Source organism: Corvus hawaiiensis, chromosome 4 (assembly GCF_020740725.1).
Source record: "Corvus hawaiiensis isolate bCorHaw1 chromosome 4, bCorHaw1.pri.cur, whole genome shotgun sequence".
Lineage (NCBI taxonomy): Eukaryota > Metazoa > Chordata > Aves > Passeriformes > Corvidae > Corvus > Corvus hawaiiensis.
In genome coordinates, this window is record NC_063216.1 from 25,978,616 (window position 1) to 26,002,673 (window position 24,058).

The 24,058-nt window shown below is 43.5% G+C and overlaps 1 long non-coding RNA gene across 1 annotated transcript; it reads left to right on the forward strand.

Moving 5' to 3' along the window:
* Nucleotides 1-9,863: 9,863 nt before the first annotated feature.
* On the forward strand, nt 9,864-23,941 carry LOC125325085. The gene is made up of 6 exons (XR_007203199.1): nt 9,864-10,526; nt 11,393-11,458; nt 11,997-12,090; nt 19,686-19,800; nt 22,700-22,752; nt 23,067-23,941. It is a non-coding gene; the product is annotated as an uncharacterized LOC125325085 (long non-coding RNA).
* The last annotated feature ends 117 nt before the right edge of the window (nt 23,942-24,058 follow it).

Genomic DNA, 24,058 nt, shown 5'->3' on the forward strand with positions numbered 1-24,058 from the left:
CCTGAGGTTTTCTTCCCATCCTTCCCTGTAGCTGATGTGACTGCTTCAAATTTTCTTTGCTTGTTGTGGGGAGAAAACAGGAAGGTTTGGCATTCAAGCAGATTTGTGCAGAAACAAGCGTGTGTGTCCAGGTGCCTCTCAGACATCTGAGCATCCCTGGGTGACTGAAGCCCTCATTAACAGAGCTGCAGTCTTGGTCTCACCCCTTTGCAGGTCTTAGGAGCCCAAGGTGCCTGGACCAGCTTGTCAAGGGCAGCTGGCAGATACATCAGCTTGTGCAGCAGTTTTTGGGCTCTAAATCTGAGACTGAGCAGGAGGAGGCTCCTGGGAGCCCTTTGCAGACTGTGAGGTAAGGGGACCACGTCCACTAGCGAGCTCTGGTAGCCTAGAGTTCATCTGCCCTCTGCAACCTGTATTGCTGTAAGATGCCGATTCACTGACACACTTTGCAGACATTTGCCTGTTTTGGTAACCATTTGCTTGAGTGACCGGTGGTGAGACCACTCAGCCCTGACCTGTACTGTGCAGACTATGATTTCACCCTCCAAACCTATACTCAGGTAACACTTTTGCTTGTCTGCCAAATACCTAAAGAATTTGGACGTGCCCAACCTCATCCTGGGCAGGGATCGGCAATGTCTGAAATGACACCTTTCTTTTTCCCTCTCAGACAGCAAAGTTTTATTTCTTTATCTGCCAAAAAATCTGAGAATATTCGTATTGCAAAACTTGATTTATTGTATCACATTTCTCCTGTACTGTTCTTCCTCCTCCAAAAGCCTCTTTCTCTATAGTTCTTCAGTCAACTCATTATATCTGTCTGTATGACATTTAGAAGCTCAGTGGCTAGAGAAGAAGGCAGGGAAAGAGGCCGTGTTCCCCCAGGAGAGACACAAAGCAGGTTGGTTCTGGAGCCACTCAGCCTTATAGGGTGGGCTCTCTCCTGACTTGCTTTTCAAATGCTGGAAGCTTTGTGCTCTAGCAGGAGCAGTTGGGTTTTCTTTTTCAAGAGTAAAGTAAACTATTAACAACCCTAAGGGGTGTCTCTTAAATATTGAGGTGCAGGGGTATCAATCAGACAACCTAGGGAGTGTGGAGGTCATCCTGGAGGTTGCCACCAAGGCCAGTTTCTCATAGACCCTTCTCACCCCGGATAAGAGAGAGATTTTCTTCCCATGGAGGAAGGTCCTCTAACTGAAGCTGAGCAGGACAGCTTTCCACTTAAAAAGCTTGGAGCAACACAAGGTGCTGCCTGCTGCTTCCTGTCAGCAGCTGTGTAGCCTCCAGGTGATACACAGCTAACTTTATTGGGTGCCTCTCCTGAAGCTTGGGGGCATTGCCAGGGATGCTATGTTTGTAAAATACCCTGTTAATATAGCTGGGAAGGATGATGAGTTCATTCCTTCCTCCTCTATTTTCTCTGGATGAAGCATTTACTTGTGCAGTGTAATTAGTAGGGGTTTGTGCAGGTGTCTGCCACCTGGAGCACACCCAGTTAAGTCAGGAGACTCAAAAATGGGCTGTGAGATTCACAGAGAACATGAGGGAAGGGCATACTGAGTGGGAATAGCACCTCAAGGAAGATTCCCACTGCCACCCTGCTCACAGCTTGCCCTGAGTCCTCCTTGCCTCCCAGAAACAGTTGCAGTAGCAGTGTAACCCACTGAGTGAGGAGGGGTGGTAGAAGGAGATGAGGGGATGTGGGCACCATGGAGGAGTGGAGGAGTTTGCCCCTCGCTCACAGAATGGATGCCTTTTCCAGCCTCCAGTGTCAGGATAGTGACGCTTAGCTGTTTGTCGCTACCATTAAATTTTGATCCCACTGGCAAATCCGTCAGAGTTTAAGAGAAATTTAGGAGTCTCAAAGCTAATTATATGTTCTCAGCAGATCTATGAAGAGGCTCATTAAATTAAGAAGTTGGGCCCAGCCAGGGATCCACTAAGGGGGTCCATGCTCATAGCTCAGTCTACCTGATGCTGACCCAGCATCTTGCCCATCCATATGTCAGTGGAAGCAGAGGGTGGGAGCTGATTATTGGTGGGATGGTGAGGATTGTTGCAGAACAGAAAATGTAAATCTATGGAAACACAGGCTTTATTAATTTCACTGCTTTTTAAATGGGGGTGGGGGAGAAGTAGGAAGAGCTATCATTACTAGGATGCTTGTGATTATTAGGACGAATCCATTAGAGCCATGAAATTAATATTCTTAAGTATGTTAAGTCCTCTGGATGTTCTTATGAATAAGTTCGTTTTCTTTTTTCTCTCAGATCTTTTGCTAGATTGTTAAAAAATAATTAGAAGCCCAGTTAGAGCTCAGGGTGGCCAACCACATGAACAGCACTGTACGTGAGCAGAAGCTCATCAGATAAAAGCTGAAGAAGTAGAAGGAAAATCCCAGACAGGTCCAGAAAAATCCCAGGAAGGGGAGAGAAGCTGAATGTTCTGCCTGTATATGAAATATATCTCTCCAGTTCGATCTTTCAGAGGTTACCCTGAAGGGGCTGTTGTGATTTTATGTCTTAAATGTGTCAGAGAGACACTTCTAAGATAGTACGTGTATTTCAACTCCCTTTTGTGACAGTTGCAGATTCTCAGCAATGCTTGTTATGAAGTCTTGTTCTCAAGTGCCTTTTAAAAAAAGCTGTAGAGCCACACTTATCCTAATTTCTATGGGGACTTGATAGATTTTCTGCATGTTATATGACTCTCAGCACCTCATGAACAACTCAAGTATTTTCTATTTAAAAATGCCATAAACCCACTTCTCAAATCAGAGATTGAAACATGACATTGAAAATGTTTGTTCTTTGTATTTTAAAAACAATTAAATACATTCTGCTCCTGCAAATGCAGGTCACTGAGGTCTGCCTAGACTATTGGCTTCAGGATGGGACTCGGGTGTTAGGGTCTTTTTCTGCATCACTTTAAGTTGGGATCATTCATAATAGGCTGTGTAACAGCACATAGGGGCTCCATTTGAAATTGGGTTTCCTTGGAAGCAGTATAAGACAGCTTCATATTAAAGGCACTGTCTGACTTGAGGATCTTCTCCCATAGATACATAAAGTGAAGGGTGGTGGAGTTAAGGAAGTGCCCCCAGGCGCTGGTGAGCCTGGGTAGTGGAGGCAGGCACAACAGCAGGGATTTCCTCGGTCCCAGCCCAGCATCTCTCCTAGAGCTGCCCTCCCACAGAGGCCCTGTCTCGCTGTGTCTCAGCTGGTGGTGGCAGGCACAGGAGCTCTTGCTCAGCCTCTTACTGGTACAAAGTTGCTCTTTCTGCAGAGCTTTGGTGCTCAGGCAGAAGAGGCTGACTTGCTAATCGGGGAGCATTGCGTTTGCTAATGGACATGCCTCGGGAGCTGCTCAGCTGGTGGCACTTGCTTCCCTCAGTCAATCTGGAGCAACTGAAAACACTGTGCCAAACTCTGCCAAAACCCTGCACATCTGCCAGGCATTATAATTAGAAATAATCCGGCACTGGAGGGGTTGTGCTGCAGAAGGCACTGGTATCCATCCAGGCCAGCTCCACATTTGGGGTACTGCTTTGCTGGTGCTACAGCTGAAATTAACCCCTGAGTGTGATGTTGTCCAGGCAGCAACATTGCTGTGTGGCTGCACAGGCTGGGCAAGCAGGCAGTGAGTCCAATTGGTTGTGTAGGTGCTGCCCATGATGCACTAGATTTGATACCTTGCCATAATGTCCTTTTGGTGCGATTTGGTGGGTGAAAGTAATGGGTTTAGGAAGCATCACAGTCAATCCCAAAAGACTGAAAGCAGCAGCCCATGCAAGCCAGAACAAACCTGTCATGTTGACCAAAGCTGTTTTGATATAAGGCTCTTTGTTGCCTCTGGCTCCATATACAGCAAGCCTATGGCTGCTCTGGTTTCTTATTTGCTGGATGAGCACGAGCTGGCTTTGTTACACGGCACCATTGTGACTGCTGGCAGAGCTCTCATTCACTTTGAGAAATGACGTACTGAAACATGACTGCCATTCTTCCATGTGCTTCCACAGCACAAATGTGCTATCTTCAATTCTTGGGCGACTTTCTGTACCCGCACAGGAAAAAAAATCAGGGAGCTCATTGTCCACAACTCGTGAAACAAATCAGAAGTCTTCCTCCTGTACAAAATCCCCACAGTAAAAGTGCTGTAAGACAGAATTCAGAATCCCTTGGCCCTTACTTGACACATGGTATGCTAGAAAAATCCCCGAGCCATTTACTGCTTTTTGGAATAGGAAGAGGGATTTAAACAGGACTCATTAAATTGTTTCCTTTGCACTTTCAGTTTCAAGCTGGTGCTCCTTGTCTTGTCATCTCAACCTCCTTACTGATTTGTCTCTTCTTTCCTTCATATTCTTATCTCTGAAATTGTTCAGACAATTAGCTGTTTCTTGTCACCTTTGGTACTCTTTGTTAAAATTGGGGATGTTAGATATCTGGCAGTACTCATGCATAGCTCCTTCTCATCTTTTACTTGCTCTGACAGCATTTCTTAGGTCTGTCTCACACTCAGAACCATTGGCTTTGTAATACTGGAATACAGCTAATAAGCAGTATGATTTTTATCCAGATTAGTGTAAGTCATTATGATTTATTTTTACCACAAAGGTGGCATGATTTTGGGAGCAGGGATGCTGACCTTGCTGTGGCTAGGAAGGGAGAAGATCTCTGCTGTAAGCAGCACTAGAAGCACAGAGCAGCGGCCTTCTCTTCCCTGCTTTGTCTTTAGTGGCTGTGTGAACTCATTCAAATTGTTTTCCCAGTTAAACTGAGCACTGAGAATTAATAGTAATCTAGAAGAATTGTAATTACTTCTCCTGCTCTTCCTGGAAATTAGGAGTCCTGCTAGCCATGTTTACCTCAAAGCATTCAGATTTCTTTTTTGTTCCTCAGTAAAGGTGCACAGACAACCACGTCTCTTTTCTGGCGTGACAATGCAATTAGAAAATTGTATCTTTAAATACCAACTTAATCTAATCTGAGACAAAAACAATAAAAGGCTTTAATCATAATTGCATGGTTCCTGCAGGCTGTCACCAGAGGGCAGAGACAAGGTTGTTCATTGCCACGTGTGGATAGTTTAGAAATTAAATCCCCTTTTCACAAAGGCAATAAATTCTGTTCTCACTTGTGTCCTTTCCAAATATTTCAGCTCTGTAACCAGATAGCTCATTTCATCAGCATCTGTCAGAGACTTTCTCTTGCTTCTGTCAACCTATGTATGAAGGGGCAAGGAGAAATGTCTTTATAAAACTACACACTCTTGACTTTGTAACATCACAGCTTACATGAAATACTAGCGCTAAATATGAACAGGGTACTAACTTTTCCTTCATGGGGATTTTTCCACTGTTTTTTATTTATAGTGCACACACTCTGAGGATTCATCCCACCCTGGATATCCACAGCAAGTATGGGGGGGGGGGGGATTTACTGGGAATGCATCTTTGATCAAGAGCTGATCTCACACAGTGCATGTAGAAAACTGGTATGGTTTCAGCTGAGAAGAATAAGGGTTTTAAATCCCAAACTGGTAAGGTACAATTTGTACACTGCCTACCCTGCATAGGAAAGGCAGATTCTGAGAACTGCTCCATTTTCCATTACCTAAGTTGGAAAGACAGCGAGGGTTTTGAGAGCATCAGTGGCAGCCTATGAATTAATTTCTGTGCTAGTGAATACTATGAGGGTTTTAGCACCAGGAAACCAGCTCAGTCTTAGACACTGAAGCAAAGTACATCAAGGCACACCCCACCCCATCAAGGAGCACCCCACCTTGGCAAAATCCCTGGCAGAAATGGGTAGTCATTGACTAGAAATAGCTCTGTCAGTGTTCCCACTTGAGGACTGGCACATGGAAAATCCTAGTACAGAGGGAATGGGCAAAAGTGCCACGGGCTGACTATTTTAAAGAGAAATGCCTTCCATCAAGGAACAGGCACTCTCTGGAGTAAGAGGCAGAAGTAAGAGACTTGGAGTCCCTTGGTTTCCTGCCATTATCAGGGACTTGATGGCAGCATAGGTACCTGGTGGGAGGTAGATGTGCTCAGTGTTCTGCTTTTCCATGACTGCACGCCTCCTTGTTGTAATTTATAAGCAACTTGGTTTTGCTTAGGAAGAGGCTTTTAAAAGTCCTTGCAATTTTCCCTTGTTTTTTCCTGGATAGCTAAACTGAAAATGAACATCTAAAGACTCTGCACCTTGGGGAGGCTGAAGCTCCTGGATCCAATGATGCCAGGCAGGAAACATGTGCAAGAGACCAGGATTACATACAGGACCTGAGTGCTGCTCATAGCCTTGGAAGGAACAAGGCAGGCTGACTCCTAAGGACAGCATGGGAGTAAAATGGAATTCATGAATCCTAGAGCACAGATTAAGTAAATATAATCTAATGTACTTTTTGTTTTAGCATATAACAAAACATTCAGCTCTGTATGTATTCCTCTCTGAAGAGTGAAAAAAGATCGGAAGAATCCATAGCTTGGAAAGGATTTCTCCTGTGTCTGAACTCCAGTGATGCAGAAGGATGCTGGGTGCTATTCACAGTATTCCCAGATTTTAAAATCCACCACTCTGCACAATGAAAACAAAGTTAAGCTGAAATAGGACAATGTCCTAAATGTGACACAGAGGTCTCGTAGGAGTCTAAGTGGGTATGCAACAAGCAGATTCAGCATCACCAGTATTGACCTTATTGGTACAGATGTGATCAGCTTTTTTTGCCATCGAGTTCCCTCTTGCTCCCATCTCCTGCATGTTTGATGACGAGTGAAGGCATCAGCGTGTGCAGAACACACGGGAGTTTGGTTAAAAAGGAAGAGCAGCAAAAAGAGAAAGGGAGCTGTGGTTCTTTCAGCATGTCTGGTTTTAAGGAACTACTGGTGCAGACTGCACTTGAGAACTTGAGAAGCAACACTTGTAATTAACTTGCACTCTTGCAATTCAAGTAGTGATGTTTCCCTCTCCTTCCTCTCTCCACGCTGCTGCTGGCCATGGCACTAGTGCCATCCCCAGGGGATGTGTTTTTCCATGGACATCTGTTTGCTACCAGACAACTCCATAGAGGGGAGTTGCTCCACAAGTAAGAGGCAGAGGCTCAATCCTGCTCTCTCCTTTCCACCCATCCTATTGAGGGATCAGATACTTATGTATTTCTGAACTCATATCTGAGATCAAGAATAGAATAAAATATATAGGAAAGCAGACTTGCTCTTTTACCCATCCCCTTTTCCTGATCTCCTAAGGACTTATTCAGAATCCAATTTTTCCCCACCTTACACCAGTATATTTTATTGTTTAACTAGAAAAGTATTTGTATGCTAGCTCAGGCAATAGAACAAAGGAAGGGGGAAGAGCCTCGTCAAAGCATGTTACAAATACATTGTAGGGTAATACTGCTTTTTCCTGCCAGCTAATGTTCGGGGTCTGCATTTATTTATTTACTTTTACATCTTTAAACCTTAAATTTTTGTAAAATAATCAGACTATAACTCTGATCACACTTACCTGCCTAGAGTTTTAGTTTAGTTTGAAGGTCATGATATTGAACCACCTCAAAACAGAGGCAAGATATTTTGACTGCAGTGACTATTTATTTCAGTGCTCAGCCAGGCTTGTGTTATTTCTCAGTGCATTTTTCATGCTGAATATCTAATACTTAGATTTTGGATCATTGCAGCGTCTGTAGCTTTTTACCCCACAATGCTATTATTTTGAATTGTCTCCCTTCAGCTATACCTTAGTGCAGCTTTGGTTTGGGAGAAGTTTTATTACACAGAGCAACACTGCCAGGCTACATGATGAACTGCAAGAAGACTGAAGAATGCTGCTTATTTTGTTTTTGTTTATTTTAGTAGAACTGAGCCCTGTTTTTCACCTCATGACTATGGAAACTGAATTTCTGACCCAGCTTCCTGCTCCCACACTCTTGGGACAACCAGTGCTTCCAGAAAATTGCTATCTGTCTTCTGAGGGGGATCCAGAGAGGTAGGTAGCAGATGGCTGCTGCTAGCAAAGTTGATTCGTGCCAAGTACCACTAAACAACCAGATTTGGAATCTAGAAATGATCTCTTGGGTCTGCTGTTCATCACTTCAGTGCAAGGGCTTAACTGGAGTTAAGCCTTCACTCAGCAAGTGTGGAAACACTTTTAATCAGAAGCAGGAATCATTGGACCAGCTTGCCAAATCAGATTAGGAGCAGTTTATATGACCGTTGTAAGTATCATGAAGTGCCTGGACATGGGAAACATCAATATACAAACAAGATATCCCCAGATTTTTTTATTATTTTGGCCTGCAACAGTGAAAAGCATTTGAAAGGCCGGATCCTTTGTAGTGCTGAATATTCTCAACTCCAGCTGCACTCCTTGAAAGCCAATGTGCTCAGTGACTCCCAAGGAGGCCCATCTAGAAACAGCCCCATGCTGCTCTCCCTGCCAGGGAGCAGCCTCTACCACCCCAAGAATGGAAATTAACAGAGCAACCTGACTCCACTGAGAACCGCAAGACATTCCTTGTATATGAAATTACTTCATATTCAAGGTTTCTGCATAGTTGTGCTGCCACTTACAGAAACATGTTTTCACAGCTTAAATGCATTCACCCCTACTGAACCTCAGATCTCTGTTTAGGATTTGACATGTCTTCAGGAAATCTTCAGGACCAACACAGGAATATATGTGAACTAAGCAGTGACAGGAAGAAAAAAAAGCCACTCCTGGAAATTAAAAAATAACTGAATTTAGATCAAACACATGAAAAGTCTGGCTTTTGCCCTAGAAGGTTAATCGCTGTTTGGAATTTTTTGCTGTGGGAGATTCCTTGTGTAATTGTTGAAAGGCGAGATCAAAACCCAACATCATCTTTTGAGTGTCAGTGTCATGCCTGGATAAAAACAAGCTGGATCAGCCCTAACAATATTTGCCCCCAGACATGCTGCTGAAGCTCTGACTACATTTGGGATAGGAAGGAATTTCCTCATGTGGTGAATTGGCAAAACTTTGGGGTTTGTCTTGTTCTTGTGCATTGCTCAAGGACCATTTTTTGGAGTCTTGTTTCACGTTCTTTGACTTTCTGCAACCTTGTGATCAGAGCTGAGTATTCGGCTTTTCCCACCACTGAGCCCTGCTTTGTTTCTAAAGGTTTCTGCTGCTTTACCAAACAGTTATGGATGGATCTCATTTTTCTGCATTACAAAGATTACTCTAGCAATGGCAAAAATAATCTACATTGTTGCTTACCTGGAAATAAGATACAGGGAAAGGTAAAAGGGCAAAGGGAATAATGAGCTGCACAGTCAGCTACAACCTTCAACTTTCATTCTCTGGAAAATGAATGAATTGCAGGATGCTCTAGTGTACAGAATGGTCAAAGTGCTCGTTGTGTTGGCACGGCACTACAGGTAAGGAGCAACCTCTCTGCTTTCATGTGTGACTAAATCATTGGCAGGCCTAGTATGAAACAAAGGAGATATTTACTAAACCTCACAGTTAATGACAAAATTCCTTTATTAGTCTCTTGCTCTTACATATATGAGAATGGTCTGCAGGTCTGATAGATACTTAACAGCACACTTGATTACTCCTGCTGTTTTAGGCACGTTAGTTACAGATCTTTATGAGCAACCCTTTTGGTTTCTTTTGGTGTTCTTAACAACCTTTGTATACTTGAGCTTTGTTCGAAGCCAATGTGAGGCTTTGCACTGGACTTGCTGAGAGTGACCTGTGACTTAGGTCAAGTAGGGCCAACAGCTCGATCCAGCCACAGCTACTCAAGCCCATGTTTCTCTAGCTGTTTTTTTCTGTTCTGCAAAAATACTCTTGTTTTAAAAAGAAGTCCTTGGCTTGTTATATACCTCTCTCACAAAAACCTGTGGTTTGAAACCTACCAAAGCCAGACAGCTATGTAAAGCTTGTCTTGTGAGCACGTGAGCATGTGAGAAAAGTGAAAATCGGAGCACAAAGAAAAGAGTAAATTGAATCATTCCTCCCAAAGCAATATTAACTTCAGCATGTTACAATAGTAAGCAATGTTTACATTAGTTCAATACCTAATTCCATTAGCTACAGTTACACTGGTCCATTCTGAGGGGTGCTGGGGGATTTTCCCAGATAGAGCACTGCTGTCATCCCTTCCCCTATTGCCTTGGCAGCACATGTTTGAGTTTAAGATCAACTCTGTTGTTCATGGGCTGCCCCATGGATCAGAGGCTGATGAGGATGCTGGTGCAGGACAGTAGCCCCCGCACACATCCAACAGGCATGACCAGAACTGTGTGACCAACAAAGTGCTCATTGCTGCTGTCAGCTCCAGCATCAACCGGCACACAAAGCTTAAAGGGTTCTTTGACAGGCCTCAGATCATACTGAAATCCTTTCACTTAGCTCTGCTTTGCCCCTGTCCTGCTGCTGCTGAAGTCCATAGCACAAGTGCTCTGCCCTCAGTTGTGCTGGAGTATGTGTCCTGCTTGGTCAAAAAAAGGAGTAAGCTGTGATGGTGCATAAAAGGCAAGTGGAAAGGTAGGAACTATGGCTCCTTTCATGGTTTTATTATTGTTCATCCTTTATCATAATTGTTGTTTCACTGTTAATTGCTGTTCATCTGAGGAATGCACATGGAGCATGTTTCCTATTTGGAACTGACAGAGAGGGAGCATCTCACAAAACCCCTGAGGATTTTTGAGATCACAAACCTTAGAAAGATAACAAAATTAGCACACATAATTCGCCTTCATTTTCTTTATGCCTGCAGACAAGGTTAGCAGCAAGCCTTGTTTCTGAGTTTGTTTTGTCTCCTCAACCAAAAAATCCAGAACGTTAAGTGTTAGGTCTGATTTATTATTGTATATCTTGTTTTTCTTATGGAAAAGGTGGAAAAATTAGAAACAAATTACATGAAAACATCATAAATTACAAAAGTTGAATACTGAGAGAAATTAATAAAAACTTTTTTTTTTTGGTTTCCTTCATCATTATCTAAAAGTGAGACCTGAAGACTGTCCCTAACTGACTCCTTTTTAATACACCTTCCCTCTAACTTGAATTGGGGGGAGGGTTTAAGCAGTTCCCTTGTGAGGTGAACGATGAAGCCCAAGCTTGATGGAACTGCACAGTGTGGTCTCTGAGTGTGGTCTGCAATAGAGCTGTCTGTTCTCAGATGAATTCTTCTTGAGTTACAGTAACTCAAGCAATTCTGACTGTCTCCTAGATACTAGCTCTCATCTATTCCTGGAATTAAATTCTAGACTAGTAGCACACATTTTAATAGCAAAATATCTATTCAATCTCCATTTCTTCATTCTCATAAAGAAATGTTAATTTCTCTAATTTCTGTCCATTTTCCCCATGCACCCCCTGGTTCTTCCACATGTTTCAACTTGTTACAGAGGCGCTTCTGTGACCTACTCATGGGAAGAGGCAGGCATCATCTGGATGCTTCAGAGGATCATCTTGTAAGTAGCTTGTCTTTATTGTCTCATGGTATGAGCATGAGTCCCTGTCCTTGTTAACCTGGTTGATTCAAAAGGTAGGAATGGGGTGCACAGGTATCAATGGGTTATCCCTAGGGCTGAAGAATGAGACTACCCATTACATACATTTGAAAATCTCAGTTACTTTTGTTCTCAGCAAAAGTTCCTAATTTTCTCAGCTCTTTCTGTATACTCAGCATAAAAGGATTGCATAATGGGCACAGTGACTCCCACAACTATTGTTTACATCTGTCAGCTAATCCTTTCTGTAAATCAGGCGGTGCCTACTGGGTTGGGCACTTGATTGGGATTAGAAACTCATTATTATGATGATGCATAATGCAGTGCTGCCTGGAGGCCTCAGCAGGATTTTGGCCACACTGTGCTAGGCAGCATGCAGACCTAGAGCTTGTAGCCTATTGTTAGAGCACCCTCACTCTAATTCTGGATTAGACCCCATTTCTTCTCATGGCCCTTGGGGTAAAACATCTAATCCTGTTCTGTTTCCATACCTTTTCAGGGGAGATGATAACTCTTTTCCTACCATCAGTCAATGTCTGTAACCACCTGCTTTTGGAGGAAAATGCCAGGATGATGTCACCCGAAGGCCGTAGGTAAATGCTGCAGCACAAGTGGAAACAGCGCTTTCCCTGTTTGAGTGCCTCTGCTATTCAGTGGAATGGTTTTTCAATGGGAATTTTAGCCTTTTCCAGCAGTGCTGCTGCACCCAGAGAATATGCAAGGAGAAAAGCACAGCAAGTCTTGAGTTTCACCAAGGCTGTTTACAGCTGCACGTTGCTTGCCGAGCCAAGGGCTCAGTAAGTGGTGTTAAGAGTCTCCCTTCTCCCCTCTCAGAGCTGCACGTCTCCATCCTAGTGAGTGGCTCTTGTAGGGTAGCAGGCAGACTCTCCTCCTCCCTATCCTTTCAGGCTCTAGTTGTTTCTGCTGCTGCTGTTACAGGTGCCAGCACACCCTGTTTGTACTCCATCTGTGCACTGACGCAGCCACACACCTGTGACTGCAGCTACGCCTGAGCCTGGTCTGTGCCTGCCCTTCACTCACTGGCACCTACTGCTCTACAGTGTCACTTAAGTGTGAGCCTTGACAGGGATACACTGTACTTATAGTTGCTGACTGGCCTTATAATTTCAGGTCAGGGTGAACTTGACTGGATTTTATCACCCCATAGAAGCTGCTTCTTGTCTGTCCTGGGTGGTTTGCTGAGGTGGCCATACAAATAGCTTGGGAAAACGGAGATGAGCTGTGTACAGGTGAACTTTTTGAGTGTTGTCCGCTACCCCATTTCTCTTGCTGGGAATACTGCTGGTCAGTGGGGCCACTCTGCAAAATGCTCCTAAGGAAGAACAAAGTTGTCTGAGACATCTTTCAAAGACAGGAGCAAGGCTGGTGCTTGCTGAGGAATTCTTGAACAGCTTCAGCTTCATCTCCCTCCTTTTTAAGCCTAGAGTTCTTCTCTACAAGCTATAACAATGTGCTGACATTGTTACAGCCATCACAGGCTGGAGATGGCACGCACAAAGTTATCCTATTGTAAACTTTTTTGTCTTATGGGAAATTGAGACTTAAACACTCACTTGGTCAGCACCTCTTTATTTGAGACTGACCCACCTGAATCACTTTCGATAAACTATCAGTAGTAGTCTCAACCTTAGTTAAGTTCATATCAGCTTAATTAAAGATCACTGGAGAGAGAACCCCTGTGAAATGTTCGCACAGTGTAGAAAGCTACACTGTGAGTGCTCCCCTGAGTAATCACCAGAGGCTCCTATCAGCAATGTAATCAGAAATGACTGAAGAGCTTAAGTTGAAACTTAGACATCAACACATGGCAAAGAAAAGGTGAGACAACAGCAACGGAGAACTAATCATATCCATTGTATTGTGAGAGTAACAGAAAAGTAAATAAAGAAGGCACTGTAAGGTGGTCTGAGACAGGTCTGTAGGAAACCAGGCTCCATTCGGTTTTTTTATACAATATGGTCAAGGTTTTTACATACTACTCCTATGCTATTATAGGCACAAGGTCAGTCAGTAAAAACCTTGCTAACCAAACCAAAGTTATATTTAAAGACTTTCTTTACCTATTGCATTCTAGCTCCTTCCTTTAGTAGCTTTTGAGGATGTGGTACCACGTGAATGAAGCTGGATATGAGAAGCTGGAAAAAGACAGCAGGGAGAAGAAAGCATGTAGGGTCAGCATGGAGTTTACTTCTTGCTTTTTCTTCACTTGTGAGTTAATGGTACTGTCCACAGTGGTATGGACTATACCAGGTCACCTTTGGGGACCAAAATGCATTTGATAGATACATCTTCTATAGTTTTTGTTTTGTCTTCACAAATTAGTGTTTATAGAAACTAACCAGAGATTTGATTAGTGCGTTGCTCCTGTGGGATGCAGACTTTAGGGTTTAGGCAATGTTCTATGGCTAACAAGAGCCAACATGTTATACCTGAGTCATTCCCCTGGGTGAAACATGCCCTGGACTGATGATGACAGGAGCCAGCCGAACATCCTCACAGCAGATGACAAGTGTTGACATAAGGGCAGTCATCTCCCACTGTGTCTAACCAAGCGGAACTTGCAATGGAAGAGCCACTGAGGTGACTGATCTTAACATTTATCCTAGTGGTGATATCAGGCTGCCAATGAGATTAGAAGGATGACACTTAATGTAGTCTTCTGGCAGTGGGGCAAGACTTATGTTCTTAGCATAAGCTGCTTAGGAAAAGCTTATTTTACTTAGCATTTATCACTTGTTACTGATGATTTATTACATTGATAGCCATTCCCCAAAAATATTTTAATGGCCTTACCTGTTTCATACATAAACATACTTCCTTCAACACCAAACGTATTTTGAGAGAACAAGACTGTAGACAAACTGTTAGACCTGTTTAGTTCTTCTGGCATAAACTTAGTGAAGCTTCCTTTTTGACCAACAAAACAGGGCTTAATGTGCTTTCTGAGTCACTGTGTTTCTTCCTTGTGGAAGCCATATCCAGCATGTGGTGACCACAGATCTGTAGACCTTACTCAGGAGAAGCTGACATTGAGCCTAGCAGGATCTCTGGCTTGAGCAAGAAATGCCAGATTTGATCATGTATGGTAAAACACATTGCATTTCCTCAAGTATTTCTTTGGTCCACTCCTTTCCCTTCCAGATGAGCCAAGCCAGACACATTCCTTCTAGCTGAAATAGTCCTTTTTGCCTCTTTTTTTTTCCCCCACAAGCTTCTCAGGTATACAAAAAGATAATGCAGTGTACAGCATTGTCACCTAACGGTGACTGTAATGTGCACCGTGCAGAAGAGTCTCAGGGAGTTGTACAATGAAATTCTACAATAATCTTACTAACAAAGGGCAATTAAGAGCAGCAGTTAACCTATATTTTTCTATCCTACTTTAGGTGTCAACTTACACCCAGGATTTCAAATACTAGTTGGAAGTGCATCGCATTGTCCAGAGGCATAATTACAGAGAGCTGTAGTTGTCTTTATCACAAAGTTTTAATTAGCAGGACACATTAAATAACCAGCTGATACAGATCTTAATGAATCATTTATAGGCCTACATCTAAGACAATTATATATGTAGCTGGTCATACATAATCATTCACATACTTCTGGGCTTATGTGAAATGGAATATGCATCGCCCCCATGTGATGTAAAGGTGAAAGGGACAGGATAAAACTGGGGCAACAGCTAACTTTAACCAAACAGCTTACTTTAACCAAACAGCTTGTGCCTGCACCATTGTTGAAAAGACTAGGGAGGAAATATGAATAGTTGGCTTCAAAAGAAATCCATCTTGAGGAAAAGCCGGAGCTCTGGGTTCCTGAATTGTTGACTGGTTTGGGTTTTATGTTTTAAACCGAAGTGGTTGTCCCACATGGACATTTTATGCAGTGCTGTTCAGGAATGAGGACAGATGCACACTAGGCTGAGAACAGGGTTTCTGGGACAGAGCTGAGACTCTGGCATCTGCAAGCCATGTCATGCCACTCTCGCTGTGGCTCCCTAACATCCTAGCCTCCCCTAGATGTGTCCCTTTTTTCTACAGCACTGCCTGCCCAGAAGCATGGAGAAGCTCCTCCAGAGCAACCACTGCAGACCCCCAGCAGCCAGATCTTTGCTCCACCAGGGATGTTCCCAGCTCTCTGGTTCTACCAGCTTTCTTGCTGCTTAGTATGTCTAGATGAAAAAGTGGGAAACATGCCCAAACATCCAATTGCTCTGGGAATAATTTTTGCTCTGAGCACTGTTTCAGGGCCAGATTTTCATGGCATTTGTTTGTGACTGCTCCTTGATAATTAAAAAGAAGTATATGTCGTCTGTTTGGCCAAGTGAAGGGGCCATGGGAGCAGCTGGCTGTGAAAGCGCATTTATTGTCACTGCTGATTTCTGCAGAGCTCAGTCAGAGTATGCACACGGCATGATGGAAGACATGGAAACAAATCAGTTGTGGTGCAAAAGGTGTAACACATGCCTCTTCCTCCCCTTTGCCTAGAAGATGCAGCTGGTCACAGGCAGGCTGCTCTCCTTAATCACTGCCGTTGGCAGGACGGTCCAACTGACATAGCGTCACTTGTGAAACTTGTTTTTAGGGGAAGCCTGCCAGGCTCCAGGATGCATACATTGGGCATGGTGCCAGTCCTGGATATTTCAGAAAGTTTATCCCTCCCATCTACTGTGCTGACCTCTATCATGTACTTGCTTCTGCCTCTCCCTGCCCCATGGGCTCTCTTGGTATCCGCCTCAAGTCCTTGCACAGTTTTGAGCTGCTTGTTTCTTCTCCTGTTTTTTTAACAGGTAGTACTTTAATGACAGATTGGAGGTAATGCAACATGCCCAAAACCACCCCCCAAAACCCCCCCAAACTTAGCGCATCAAATAGATGTATTTGTCCATGGTCTTTCTTGTCATATCTGACTTGCCTTACTCTTCGTATTTGGAACTCCAGTTGGAGCAAAGCCTGTGTTTATCAGATTGCAAAGCAAAACCTAGCAATAAACAAACCATTGCAAATGAATACTTGAAAAGATTAAGAGAAAAGTATTACTAACCCATGCAATATTGTAATCTAAAGTACTTTAAAAGTATCATTGAATAATTTTCTCAATTATCCATAGAGTCTGCTGTTAACAGGTTTCCCTGGTTTCCTAGCATCAGAGGAACTCTGCTGATCTCTGCAAAACTTCTTTCAGCTTAAGTACAGAGTTCTCCTTAAAATTAGAGGGCTTTTAAGAGTTAATATGTTAATCTCCTGATGTACCACAGCAGGCGTCTGGAATTGATCTTTCTAGACTGTTTACACTGTGCTTCCTCTCACGGTGGTTAGAAGCAAGGGAGCACTTGTGGCAAGAACTGATGTGGTGTAGGGTTTGACAGCATCTTTCCACACCTAGTTGTTGCTTTTGTGGAGGAGGGAGGAGCAGAGGCTTCCAGTATTGCCCTCAGTATGGCTTCTCAGCTTCTTCCTGTCAGGGGAGGAGGCTGTCACAGAGCAGGGTGTGATCCCATGCTCAGTTTTCCCCAGCACATCCAAGGTGGCAGAGGTTTCCTTTCCTGCCTTCTCCTGGAAGAAAATAAGAAACCTGATAAAAGAGGTTTACTTTCTCTCTCTGAGGCATAATATAGTTAGTACGAGCTTCAACCCTCTGAGCCTAGGGGCACCTATACCAGAGAAGCATGACACGTGCTCCATCCAACAGGGCAGCCGCTGGGAATGCTCTCGGCACCATGTCTGAGGGCAGCCTACATGCTGAAGCTGATGGTCACTCTGGACTGATGGCTGTAATAACTTTGTGCTTTGTGGCTGTCGCTGTTTTTATCCTCCCAGTTCCCCTGGGAGGTAGGGAAGTGCTGTTAGTCATTTTATAGGGAGAAATTGAGCCATGGTGTGATGAGGCCACACGGAGTCAGCAGCAGAGACACTCTGCCTCCTCTGCCTCCTCAGACCCTCCTCTCCTTCCTTGTCAGCTCTGCCTGATCCATGTGCACAAGTAAGATTTGTGGAAATGGCTCCTGAGTGACTGTGAAGAGTGGGAAGGAGCCAGGGAAATGCAGGAGTAATGCCTGCTCCTGACACCAAAACTAGGCTGCCTGAAAGCCCTCAGTACACTGAAAGATGACAGGTTTGCTCCAGTGCCATGTTTTCGGTAGAGCAGATTTTTTGCCAGTTCTCGTTAGACTTTCAGTATTGGTTTTCCAGCCACCGCCAACTCTGTCTGGGCACAGGTCCATGTTTACTCGAGCTCCACAGCCAGAAATATGGTGAGCTCTGGTTCATGCTAGTGTGTGGTTGTGCTGAATGCATCAAAATGCGTCATCAAGAGTCACCAGCAACATAAAGTACGAGCCGTGGCATGGAAATCAGAGAGTATATAACACAATACTGAGGAGAGTAACAGCTCTGGAAGCCAGAAACTCATTTAAAACACTGAATTTTAAAAACACTTTATCAGAAGGCCAGATCCTGAAGTAAAATGCTTTGCTTTCTTTTTTTTTTTTTTTTAATGTCATGTTTTGATTTCTGAGCTGGATCAGAAGCACAGTTTATTTTACAAGAGCCAGTGGTACCAATTACAGCCTGAGTCTTTCAAAGCAGCACACAGGACTCAACTACACATCTTCCATTAATTATCTCTTGGCCAAGTTAACACTGCACAAGTAATATGTCACAAGCTCATTTTCTGTCATTAAATTCAGCAGATGTGATCTTGATCCTTTCTGGGAGCACACCTTCTCAGTAAGAAGATGCTGTTTTATTGCAGGCATTTTTTGAAGAATGCCATTTTAATGTCAAGTTATGCTGAAGAAGAGTCCAGCTCCTGCTTTTTCAGACCTCCTGAAGCGGGAAGGAACTAACAGCCTGCGCTAGACCTCTTACCAGTGCAGAGCCTGGACTAAATGTGTCTTTGTTGACCTTCTCCTCCTCTTGGTACAGCAAAGAAATTACCTCAGTTTCAAAAAAGCTGACATGTAGGTACAGCTGGTACATATTAGCACTTCAGTTGTATATTGCTGGAATACAAATAATTTGCCAGCTGTGATTTTACTTGCTTGACTCCTTGATGCATGTGCTTAAAAAGTTCTGGGAGCAAGTACTCTGGATTTCAAATCCAGCATTTTGGCCTCCATGATGAGGCAGCTTTGCCCTGGGAAAGGGGGTCCTCTGCCCCTACAACCATGGCCTGGGATCAGACTATTGAACTAGGGCTTGCCACTGTTTTCCACCTTCAGAAACTGTTTCAGGTTTTTATGCTCCCGTTCCCTCTCCCATCCTTCCATATAAACTTCAGGGGCCAAAAGGCACCTATATCCAGTGCCCACCTCTATGCATTAAAACCCAGCAATGCATTAACTGTCATGACAATTTGTGCAGCAGCTTGCTCTGCCACAAGTTTTTTCTGAGAAGGAAAAATAAAAATTGCTCAGTTTGGAATTAACCCATAACATCTGTGGGTATTTTTTAAACACACATTTTTAAAAGAAAAGGTGGAAGAAACCAACCACTGGTGTTTGCCATATCCTTGTCTTACCCTTCACCAAAAGCAGTGCTGACAGAGCACAGTGTCCAACAGGCGAGTACATCGCTCAGTCCATCTGGCTGTCCAGTGCCTCTGAAGACAACAGCTGGCCTGAAAATGGGAAGGAGGTAACATGCTGGGTGAAGGTGTCTAGATAATAAATTAGCCCCCAAAAAACTGAGAACAATATAAGAAAGAAGTTACTGTCCAAAAATATAAGATAAAGGGCTGAGGATTGTGCCAGGTTAAGCAGCCTCTTCTGTGGGTAATTATCAGTAGGCATCAGCAGCAAGACAGCAGGTTTTCTACCAGCTCCTGGGAGGTCCTCCAGCAGGATTGACATAGAGACTGTGAGGCAGTGAGAAGCACCTGAGCCTCAGCATTTTGGAGGTCATTGTACCTGTGTGGGTTTGTCCCGACAGACACCAGCTGGAGAATGTGCCACATGACTCAGATGGGGTCTGCAATCCTGTTGGGATGCTATGCTAATTTAGGCAGTATTAATGGAATGCTGCAGTTAGAATTTCTTTATGTGAATACCAGTGGGTTTATTTTTATTATTATTTTTTATTATTTTATATAATAAAATATATTTTATTAGTTTTTATTATTATTATAATTGTCACTGCTTGTGAAGAGTCTGCTTTTTCTTTTATAGCAGCTATTTTGAGACTAGGAAAAAGTTGACTTGGAAGACTTGCTCCTCTTGCTGTGCAGGCACTGAGCCAAGAAGAGCTGGATGCAGACGGAGCCCAGCTGAAGCCAGAGCAGCTGTAAGTGTGGAGTTTGCTCCTCTCCTGGAGTCACAGTAAGATCAGAGGTGGGATTGTGTGCCAGTGCCTGCAACTTAATTTCAACTGCTTGGTTATAAATATGCCCTGGACTGTTGTGTGTATCTATGTGGCACAGGGGCTCTGAAGCACCCCTCTGAATTGCTGTCACAGCGTGGAGGATCTCTACCCCCACATTCAGCCACAGCTACAGGCACAGAAAAACAACCAATCTGTTGGACCGACAAAGCTGTGGAGGCTAAAAGCTTCTGTTTCAAGGCTATCAAGGATACATATTGCACTTTGCTTCCTCCACATCCTAGAGAGCCTTTCCTAGAAGGGCTCTGTGACGTGTTGCAGCAGGTCTCTGGACCTGATTTCCCACAGGCATAAATGTCAGTGCAGGTGAGCAAAGGCTGATAATGTCTTAACCAAACCCACGGGTGAAGAAATAGCTACTTGACAGGAATGTCTTAAAGTGAAACACACTAAATATTCTGATGAGCTGAAACACTACAGCACTGGGAACTGCATACATTTGCAATGGACTGTGTCCAGTGAAAATTAAAAGAAAGTCAAGATTTTGGGAATAAGAGGAAACTGTTTTTAAGATGATTTCTAATCAAATAAGGCTTGCACAGTCATATTATCTGTCTCTCTCTGTGCTGGCTTATACTCTCCCCATTCTCCACGGTAACTTTTGCCTCTATTAGGGTCTCTGTTGACTATCAAAGACAGCAATGATCCTATGAAGTCTGTAAATGCCAGCAGTGTATCTGGGGAGAGATTTGGGGAGATGCTGCCTGTGGACAGTCAGCATTCACACAGTTCCAAGTTCTGCTAGAGCCAGTGGCCATGGCCAACTGCCCTTCAGGTGCCCCAGCTGTTGGCTGATGTAAACTTCCAGTGATGGTTTTCGACCTTTTCCCAGGGGAATAACCTCTGGTTTTCTCTGCTTCCTTGTGAATAAGAGAATAATCTTCAAAGTCTAAGACATAGGTTGGCTTCCACAGATGTCTTCCAGGCTTATCTTAGTGTCTGCTTTAAGCCAGGAGAAGTATTGGCAGAGTCTGAGGCTGGCATGGTTTTGCCTGGCTCTCATGCTCTCGGGAAACCAGTTATCAGACAGAATTTTAATGGCTCTTATGGGTCATATGACAGACCAGGGATATCAGAGGGAATTCTTAAACAAGCTTATTTTGAGCTTTACACAATGTTTTTTGCCTGCAGTAGAAATGTAAGCCCTTGCAAGCTGCAAAACAATTTGGTTGATGGATGCTCTGGGAAGATGGTGCTGGGAAAAGCTGTCTCTGTTGCTGGTTCTTTGCAAGGGTGGGTTTGCATTTTTTGCCTGTGAAGACAACGTGGCTCAAGGGCTGTGCTCCTGTCCTGTGAAAGAAAGGGCTGCACATCACACTACCCTTTGTCCTTCTGGATGGAGCCATCTCTGGATTTGTGGCTTAAAAGCTGAGTGCTGGCAAGGGGACAGAGGAAGGTCAATGATCATTGAAGGGATACGTAAGACAGTAGCTTAAGGTAAAGCTTCAGAGAGCTCACAGTTAGCATTAGGAGGGACAAGCAGTGATGTCTTATTGGCATATCTAATTAGAAATTGCTGGGAGCTACTGGACTGGACAGTCTCTTCAAATGCCAGCAACCCTGAGGGAGCTGGATGTAAATGTTGTAATTGATATAAAGATGGAAGCTGCTCCGCTACAAAGTGACATTTCAGATATTGTGGGAATGGATGATCTGAGCCATCCTCAATGAGATCTGTTTCCCTCAACTCTTTTGACTCCTGTCAGAGGTGCATGTTCGAGCTTTTCTCTGGGCAGATGGCTTCTGCAAATAGAACTGGCTTTGAAATATAAAGTTTTGCTGAATTCATTATATGCCTTCTGACTTCAAAGCTTTGTACTCTCCTCTTTAGCTTTAAATAGAGTCACTTGGCTGCTTTCAGGCCTGTTACTTTGGAGGCAGGTACTGCAGTGGATGTCACTGGTGAGGCACAGCAGCGGTGCTTATTTTAGGTGCACTGAGCAGTTGTATGCCTGCCTCACCTCCACCCACATCCAGCCAGGAGGTACATTATTCCTACAGTTAGATGGGTCTTAGGGAGTTCTCCCTGTCAGGGACTTTCCTGTTTTTCCCATTCCTCAAGGAGAGGGGTGGCTGCACTAGCCTGGCCCTGCACCTCCTGCTCTCCTAGGGTGCAGGGAGCTGTGCAAGGAGGAGGATGAGATGGAGTGGGGATGGTGTATGCAACAGGAATTGTTCTGCCCATCTAGGTGTAAGTTCTCTTCATTGAGGACTTCACAAGTAGTTTCATTCCAGGAAGGGAGGATTTTTATTAATTAATCTTTATAGAACCTTATATTGAACTGACCTGGAGCATGATGGTTTTCCACATCAGCTCAGCGAGTGGATACCAGTAGTCAGAAATTACTGTCAGTATAAAGCAGTCATTGTGACTTTGCTTTCATTGTATGCACTTCAACGGAAGTGATGGGGTTTGGGTGTCACATCTCGCTCACACTTTTAAGGAGTATTGGAGCAACTTAAAGGGACACAAGTGGGAGACCTTTCTCTTTGTATCTGCTTGCTACACAGAGAGAGGACATTTCAACTGCCAGAGGTTCTCCGGGGGAAAAAAAGTTACTTTGGAGACTGAAATGTCTGCTTAGTCAAATTGTCCATATGCACAAAATGGGGGGGGGAAACGAGCACCCAAACTTCAAAGCAGCTGAACCATTCCTTTCCTTTGCCACAACTTTATATCAAAATTATTCAGGTTCAGTCTGAAAGTTTTAAATGCTCAAAGCCAAAATGTTTAGACACTACAAAATGTTTGCTTCACCCACAAACTACTTTTTTCATAATTTTCTTTTTCTTTTGGAACTAGCATCAAGCTGAAAGTCTATTATTCACCCTGCTCTGGTTGCCTATAGCATCTGGGTAAGTTGGAGACAAAACTCTCTAAACAGAATAGTGTTTAAGCAGAAAAATTAGGTTCTTCACCAGAACGTCCTCTCTCAGCAGCTGGATCTTTTATGGATGATCTAAAAGAGCAGTATATTACAGCTTTCTGCATTCCTCCATATACTTTTGAACTGAGAAGCTTTTGTGGCATTTTTGTCTTATCGGCAGTACATTATAAAAAATGTCAGCTCTTTCCAAACCTTTATTGTTCCATTGGAAGGATTATTCTTAATTTCAGCCCTGGAGCCAGTTTATGTGTGGTTTGATCTTCTGTTCTTCCTTTCATACAGATGCTATCAGCATGGACAGCAGAGCAGCCCTGTCACAGAGGATTAATGGCAGAGTGTGGTGTTGCTTCTGGAACAGTAATGTCATACCATATGAATAAACACCGAAATTGGGATAATTTTTCTAAATGTTTCAGCATTCTAAGTACAAGGTAATAACCCTGTCAGGAACAATATTCACTGCTGTCTCATCTGGCTGTGCTGGAATTAGTGGCAGTCTCTGGGGAAGAACACAGGTACGTCAGTGTTGGAAACACAGCATGTGGTTGTATTAGAGCAGAAAGCAAACAAATCTCTTGGTCACAGTACAGGGAGAGAAACTTAATACTGCTTGGAAAATCAGCACTGCTTTGAATATAGCATTTTTCTTGGTTCCCTCATGAGAAGGATAATGCAAAAATGGGGGATAGATGTACAGATGTATATTTATTAGTATATCAGAGAAAATGTGTTGTAGAATTCAGCAGAAGATGAAAACCAGAGTCTGTGAAATCAAGAATTAGGGCAGGAACAAACAGCGGACAGTGAGGAAAGTCTTACTGAGTACTCTCTGCCTTAATACAAAATCAAGGAGGAGCAAAGCCTTGATGAAGGATGAGACTTCACCTCAAAAAAAAAAAAAAAAAATAGAAATAATTCTGAGGCATTACAGGGGTGAGGGGAGGCTGCTCAGCCATTTTTCTGATTTGTTAAACAATTTGCCTCGAGGTTTCCATGAGTGTTCATTTTTAGAGGCGCCAGCCAAAAGACGTTTGATGCTGAAAAAACTAAAAAAATCTAGCTCTTCCTAGCTGCCCCAAAGTCATTGCTTAGAGCATTTAAATTTTGGAAATGTCAGGTTGAGACACTTGCATAGAAAAAATAAATGCACAATTACACTGTTTATCCTATCTTCTCAAAAACATGTTGAGCTCTAGTCATCTTTGAAATAAAATCTTCCTCCACAACATATTGCTGCCCACTAGCATGTGTTACAGAGCATATTTAAGACTTCT